General features: G+C 35.9%; 1 long non-coding RNA gene across 2 annotated transcripts; it reads left to right on the plus strand.

The window, feature by feature from the left end:
• Positions 1-837: 837 nt before the first annotated feature.
• On the plus strand, positions 838-7,004 carry LOC133822442 (uncharacterized). 2 transcript variants are annotated; one of them, XR_009887871.1, is made up of 3 exons: positions 838-1,129; positions 3,686-6,351; positions 6,752-7,004. It is a non-coding gene; the product is annotated as an uncharacterized LOC133822442 (long non-coding RNA). The 2 variants fall into 2 exon arrangements; XR_009887870.1 differs by lacking the exon at positions 3,686-6,351.

Consider the following 7,004-nt stretch of genomic DNA (forward strand, 5'->3'; position numbering starts at 1 on the left):
GAGTACTTGGCAGTGCAGGTCTGAAAACAGCGCGCGTGCAATCCCGAGGTGGCCTTTTCCGCAGGTGAAAAGAGGGGGACAATCCCCACGCGTCGTGGGGCGGCTTCAGGGTCACGGATGCTTTTACTTGCCGTACCGGGAGGACCTGATCCGGGTTCGTTTATCTCTGTCCCTCTTCGTTTACCACAGGCTCCGGGATTGTTTACGTATGCTTCGACTGTGATCCGAGCTGTCTGCCCGTCTCCCGGACGACTGCCCTGGATCACCATCCCGGACACCATCCCGGGTCCAGAATCACACTAGGGCCGTGGCCCTTGGTTACTCCTGTACCAAGTGTGCTTGGGCCGGACCCCCATCCGAACGTCCAGACCATGGGCCTGGACCATCGTCCCGGGCCCACAGCAGGAAATGGGGATAACAGTACACTTGGGGAGAAACGGGGATAACAATTTTATAAATAAAACTAAACAAACGTGCACGTTGCTTGTATCTAGTATAAATATGTGTGTATTAGTAACTCATTGTAGGCATTCATTTACTTAATTGCAATATTTTCTTTTCTTTCTAAATAATCCAATAGAAAAATCCCCATTTTTTAAGAAAAAAAAGTCAAACCAACAATATTTTAAAAATGACAAGAATTTGATAAAATGATAATTAATCAAAACATAAAACGACATTAGCATGGAAACAACAATAAACATAAAGAAAGACAAGGGGAAATAATGACAATTAATCATCTCAATATTGTTAGTTTAAACATGAAAGTAAACTTTATGTGCAAAACTCCTTGATGAAACTTCCAAGTCTCACCATCCCTTGCCAGAAAAAAAATCAGGGATCAAGATATAAATATATTTTTATATGATATTTCTTTGGTGCGACTGTCGAAAACAACCGCATCGGTGCACTCTTTTGTTGGATGCTAATTGGTTGATTAGTGTACGGATGTGCATGTTAAGGTAGTCATGGTTGTATTGTATAACTTTTTATGGGTTATTTTCCTTATTATTAGGATGTGTTAATTGGGTCGACTTTTAGGGCGCTAAACTCACGATTTCTTCGACGAAATTTTAGGGTTAAATTTTAGATTTTATGGTTTGTTTCTAATGCAAAGCGTGAAGAAGTGGTAAGTCCTCCTTCTTGATTGAACGATCTTCTATTTTGCAGATTGAAAAGTCATATTTGAGATTGCGACAAGGTTTTTGTATGTTCGTTTTGATGTTTTTGTTTGTGGGGCTTCATATTGTTGGTGGTTATAGTTAATTTTATGTATTATATATATTTTTAATTTTGGGTGGTTTTAGTAAAGTAGCTGAAATGTTTAATTGATATTATAATTTGAACTTTTTTCGATTCCTTCTATTTTACCATTTGCTTGATAACATAATATTTGGGAAACCATAATTTATTAATTTCTTTAGAATTGGCTGGTTTAGTTTATAGAGTAATGAATTGAGATTAAAATGGTTGCAATTGTCCATGCCCCTGTCCTCTTTGTTTCAACTTTTCATTACTACAAACACCCACTAACAATTGATCAGGTTTGTGCATGATTTTTTTTTTTTTTGATGAATTACTATGTGGTGGTTCTGTTTTGTTCCTCCTAGTTAAATGAAAATTTTGTTTAGTTTAGTCTAAATTTATTGTTTTCTTAGCGGGGTATTTCGTGCACCACTTGGAACCAATATTAATTGAGTGTGGCATCAATGTTTTGTCTGTATTTTTTATATATATGTACTTGTGCTTATATGAATGGATGTATAAAAAAAGTGTAGGAAAATTTTACTTATTATACCTCCCTTGAAAGACCTCTACAGAAAGAGTAGTTAATTTTGAAAGAGAGTTTTGAGAGGCAACAACGTTGGACCATAAAGACAATAGAGAATGAGCCATCATTGCTCCAGGATGAGTATGCGCAGGTAGTTGTACAACCAGAGACCTAAGCATATCTCACTCAGTGTAGAGATTCAATACATGGGATCCCTGAATTCATAGTACAAATAGTCAACACTCCTATGTTTGTGGATGTGGTCCATCAAATATTCATCTCCATTATGGTTGGTTTGCCTCATCTAGAATAATTAGCCCAATTAGTTAATGGAGGAAAGCCTTTGAAAAACAGCTTGAAGAGATGAGTGAATAAAATGGAAAAATTTGGACCAAGGAATGTCCACCAAATGTCTTAAGTTTTGAGAATCATTCACATCTTCTTCATTGGCTGTATGTGATATTTTCATCTGCCCATTTTCTGTGATATGTTGTAAATTTTCTCATTGACGTTTTTGACAAGGAATTGCTATAGGTCAAAAAGATTAAAAAAAAAATTATAATGGTGTGGGTGTATGTAAAGGTCTCTGAAACTCTGTACTTCGTCTTGTTACTGTAATGTTTTTAAGAAAAAAAGAGTTTCGTTCCCTTCATTTTGTCTTGAGTTAGAAAATGTGGGGACTTTTTAAAATGGAATAATGGTGAACAAAATTGTCACTAACATTAGATTTGGAGGGAGAAAATTACAAAGTATTGCAAAAAAAAAGAGTTGCATTATGTTCCATATGTGATTTTGTATTAAATCTAGTGTCAATCTTTGTTGAAGTCATGAACCATAAATTTCATGTTAAAACCATCACGTTCAAAAATTTAGATTACTTGGAATCCAAAGAATCCTACAAGATCCTTCTTCTTTGGTTGGTGTTTGGTGATTTTGAATTTTGATAAGAAAGATCCATAACTTCCATAACACCTTTTAAAAAAAAAATTCCTTATTAACCATTTATTTCCTGCCATGATAACAGAGTGATTTAGAATAAAAGAAAATTAAAAAAAAAAATTGAAGTATTATGTTCCTTTTAGATTTACGAGCTCTGAACAAACTGGAATAATGTGTAAAATCATTAATAAACATCTGTATTTACATCCAAATATAACATAGCCCTGTCCCTGATTCTTGTGTTTAGGAGTGTGGTCCATGATTTCCTTGCTAGTATTGTGTAGACACCAATGAGTAAAGAACCAAAATTATAAAGAAATGAAGCTACTAGTTTGCATCACACAGAAATCGAATAAATTTATTAAGAGTCGTAACAGATACTGTAATGTCTCAAAATTCCAAACAATGCTTAGTGTCATGATTAGTGTTTCGAGATGACATAATTGGATTTATCAATGCTTAGTGTCATGATTAGTCTTTTGAGATGACATAATTGGATTTATATGTGATATTTGTGATTTTATTGAATGTTTATATGTGAATATGTGAATTATATGAGTTATATTATGATATGAATATTAGCATGTTTATGAGTATTAAATGTGCTTATAGGTCCGTTTCTATTAAAAAAATTGTATTTTCGTAATTTTGACCCATTGAGTGTATATCTGTAATTTTATGTGCTATATGTTTGAGACTATATTATTATGTGGATATATTTGAGATATTTGCTATGATTCGGTCATTTTAAGCAAATTAGCGGAAAAGTCATAACGGAGATAAATACCCAGATCGGAGGAGTCTATGGGTATTTTTGTAATTCGGTGAATTACTGGGAATTATTGGAATATGAGATATATTTGAGAAATATATTAGCATTTGGAGGATTAGTGAATTAAGTAGGGATTTAAGGTGTAATTTGAGATTTAGTAGGAATTGGTGCTAAAGGACCACTTTACCCTTGTGGGATTTTAGGGTCAAGAGCATGGGAAAGGGGTAGAATGGCCTTTTGACCAATCCATTGAACTAGAGCCAGAGGGGAAGAAGGGTCTGGTCATTCACGTTGGTATGCTCTCTCTCTCTCTCTCTCTCTCTCCCCTAGTCTTCTCTCAAGGGTTTGGAAGACAAGGCTTAACTATATATGGGCTTTAATATTATCTTTTTTTTTTTTAAATTCCCTTTTTAGGAAAGTAAATAAAAGGCTACTTGTGATGATGAACAAATCAATCATTAAAGCCATTTTGAAAAGGAAAGAAAAAAAACAGGTGAAAACCCTCAGATATATAAAATAAATGGAATAATCATGTTTGTTATTATTGTCAAAGTCATATTTAAAAACAAAAATGACAATAAACAACAAGAACAAGATTACCAAAATAAATACTGATATATCTATGTGTGTCAGTGTGTATAACTGCCTGCCCATATGTTAACTTTTTGCTTGAAAAATATAAACCAAAATGATTTTACAAGTTGCAATAATCTTCTTTCTCTCCTATTAAGTTCACCTCTAAAGATTTTTTCTAAAACTCAGGCTAATCAACCAACGCCCTTGCATTCCTAAACAATGTGCCTTGCCACCTTGTTAAACTACACCAAAAGCACTTTCTTACATTACTGTTTTTATCTTTTAGCTCACGATTCAATGGATCTCAAACCATTCAATCATATCTTACTTCTAGATAAGACAATAAAAGTATAACAAAACAAAATACCTTGCTAGATAAAAAACTTCACCACACATAACCAACCCCAAGCTACGATCAAATGAAAACACACGATCTCAGAAGCCATAATTCAAGCTTGTTTATGATCTAAAGACACAGTAGTATATCAATAACAATAGTCAATTAAACATGGTAACAATTTATACCAAAGCAACTTCTACGACATTTATCTTCACAAGAGATCCCAGATTTGATAACTATTTACGGAAAACACATTCATAAACAATCAAGATTTATCCAAATATTGCATGATATTGCTACTTCGTTTTTCAAATACAGGTGTTTTAAATTTTAAGGTTATCCTATACAACAATAGAAATTTGTTCTTCAATCTTTGAGTGAAAAGGGAAATTTCTTGTAAGAAAAGATTTTGTTATTCTCATGGTAATTTTAGCAAAGGTACTTCAATCGGTGCTCCAGTTCATGGTTTGTGTAACGACCCAAAATTGCTAATAGGGCTTGGTTAGCATGTCGGGAGGACATAATTGGTTTATATGTGTGTTTAATTGGTTAAATGTGTGACTATGTGGCATGCATGATTAATATAACTATGTGAGTATATTATATGCATGTTTATGAGTATTAGCTATGCATGTGGGCCATTTATAGCTTATAAGGGCATAATTGTAACTTTGGCCCGCTGAGGGCATAAATGTGATTTTATGTGATATATGGTCGAAACCACATTATTATGTGGATATATTTGCAGAACATGGCTCGAGACGATCATTGTGAGCGGATTAGCGAAATAGTCACAGCTGGGTTTAATACCCGGCTCGGGGTGAGCCTAGGATTATTCTGGGAACTTGGAGAATATTTTGGGGTTTATTGAGAAATGACAAAGTATTTGGTAATTAGTTAGACATGACGAGGTTAATTGGTTAAATGTAGGAACACTTGAGGAATAACGGGAATTGGGGAAAAGACTAATTTACCCTTAGAGCAAATTAAATGGCTAAGTAAATTCAATGGGGCAATTTTGTCATTGTTTGATCAAGGTTAAGATTAGCTAAGGCCCTAGAAGTAGACAGAACTCACTAGACACAAAAGGAAGTCTCAAATACTCTCTCCCTTTCTTTCTATTCGATTTCTTCCTCTCTCTTTTATGTTTGGAGAAGTCTTGAGGAGCTAAAGCATTGAACCAGGGAAATTAGCTGGGAAAAACTTGGGAATTTAGGCTCAAAGAATGAAGATTTAAAGTTGAGGGATTCAACTACAATCTGAGGTAAGAATTCAAGTTAGTTTTTCTAGAATTCTGCTGAAATCATGTTAAGGTTTAAGTTTGCATGAGGCCTAGTTTTGTTAGCTGGTTTTGGATTGAATTTGAGAGTTTTATAAGACTGTGAATTTCTTATAAGATTAGGTATGTTGGTTAAGTTGTGGGGATAAGAAGTTTGGGTTTGGTTATGAATTTTGCTGAAAGATTGGATGAAATTTTGAGGTTTTTGGCTAGGAAGGTTGAGAAGAAAACCAAAAAATTATGGATACGTGGGGGCATGCCGCGACCCAGCTCATGGGCGCCGCGACCCGCATGACCTGGGAGGGCTCTCTGTTTTGGGGGCGCGCCACGACCCTAGGGGGCAAGTCGTGGCCCGCCTCCCCCAGATGCGTGGGGTTGTGTCTCTGTCTTGGGGGCGCTCCATGACCCTTAGGGCCAGGTCGTGGTCTGCCTAGGGCCTAGGTTGGTTTTTGAGATTAGTAAGGCTCGGGAGTTCGAACCTAAGCGCTTAGGACGAATTCTACTACCTGGTTTGATGGAAATTGAAGTCCCGGTGGCTAGCTAATGTTTCCTAAGTATTTATTTGGATTTATAATTGATGATTACCCATTTATATTGTGACTAGTATTATCGCCAAGGCTCAGGACTGAGGATCATGTTCGGAACCGTACTGTATTCTTCGCTCGGGATTCGAGGTAAGAAGAGTGCACCCTTGTGGTTGTGAACGTTATTGTGGTTCCCAGTAATTAAATACATGTATTGTGTGATTGTACTATTGATATGACATCTGAGAATGAACAACCTAAGGGTGCTGGGGCTAATGATAAGCGTACTGAACGCGTCTCGGCCTAAGAGAGTCGGGGTCAGCCAGATAACCAAAGGGCTCGGCCTAAGCGTGCCAACCCTAAGCATTTGCGTAATTGACTTTGATATGTATTTGAGATGAAGTGTTTACCATTGTTTGGTTTTATATTTGAATTATGTTAACAGATTGAACTATTTGAGTTAAAATTGATTATATTTAACTGTTGCTTTATGTGCTTGCTGTTATGGTTTTTTTGCTGGACCTTGGCTCACGTGTGCTACGTGGTGCAGGCAAAGGCAAAAGGAAGCTGGACCAGCCATGAGTTGAAGAGCTCTAGGGGTGAGGTGTACATTGTCAGCTGCTCATCCATCACGGTCGATGGAAAGTACAGGGACAAAGCCTTAAAATTTATATTTTGCCATTAGAGTGACTTTTGGTTGTATAAAACTTTTGAGAGTTGTAAATTATCACTTATACCCTGTTTTTGGGATCCCGTGTATTAAATATCCATTTTTAATGAAAGTTAACTGTTTATGTTCAAAA

This window comes from Humulus lupulus, chromosome 3 (assembly GCF_963169125.1).
Source record: "Humulus lupulus chromosome 3, drHumLupu1.1, whole genome shotgun sequence".
Lineage (NCBI taxonomy): Eukaryota > Viridiplantae > Streptophyta > Magnoliopsida > Rosales > Cannabaceae > Humulus > Humulus lupulus.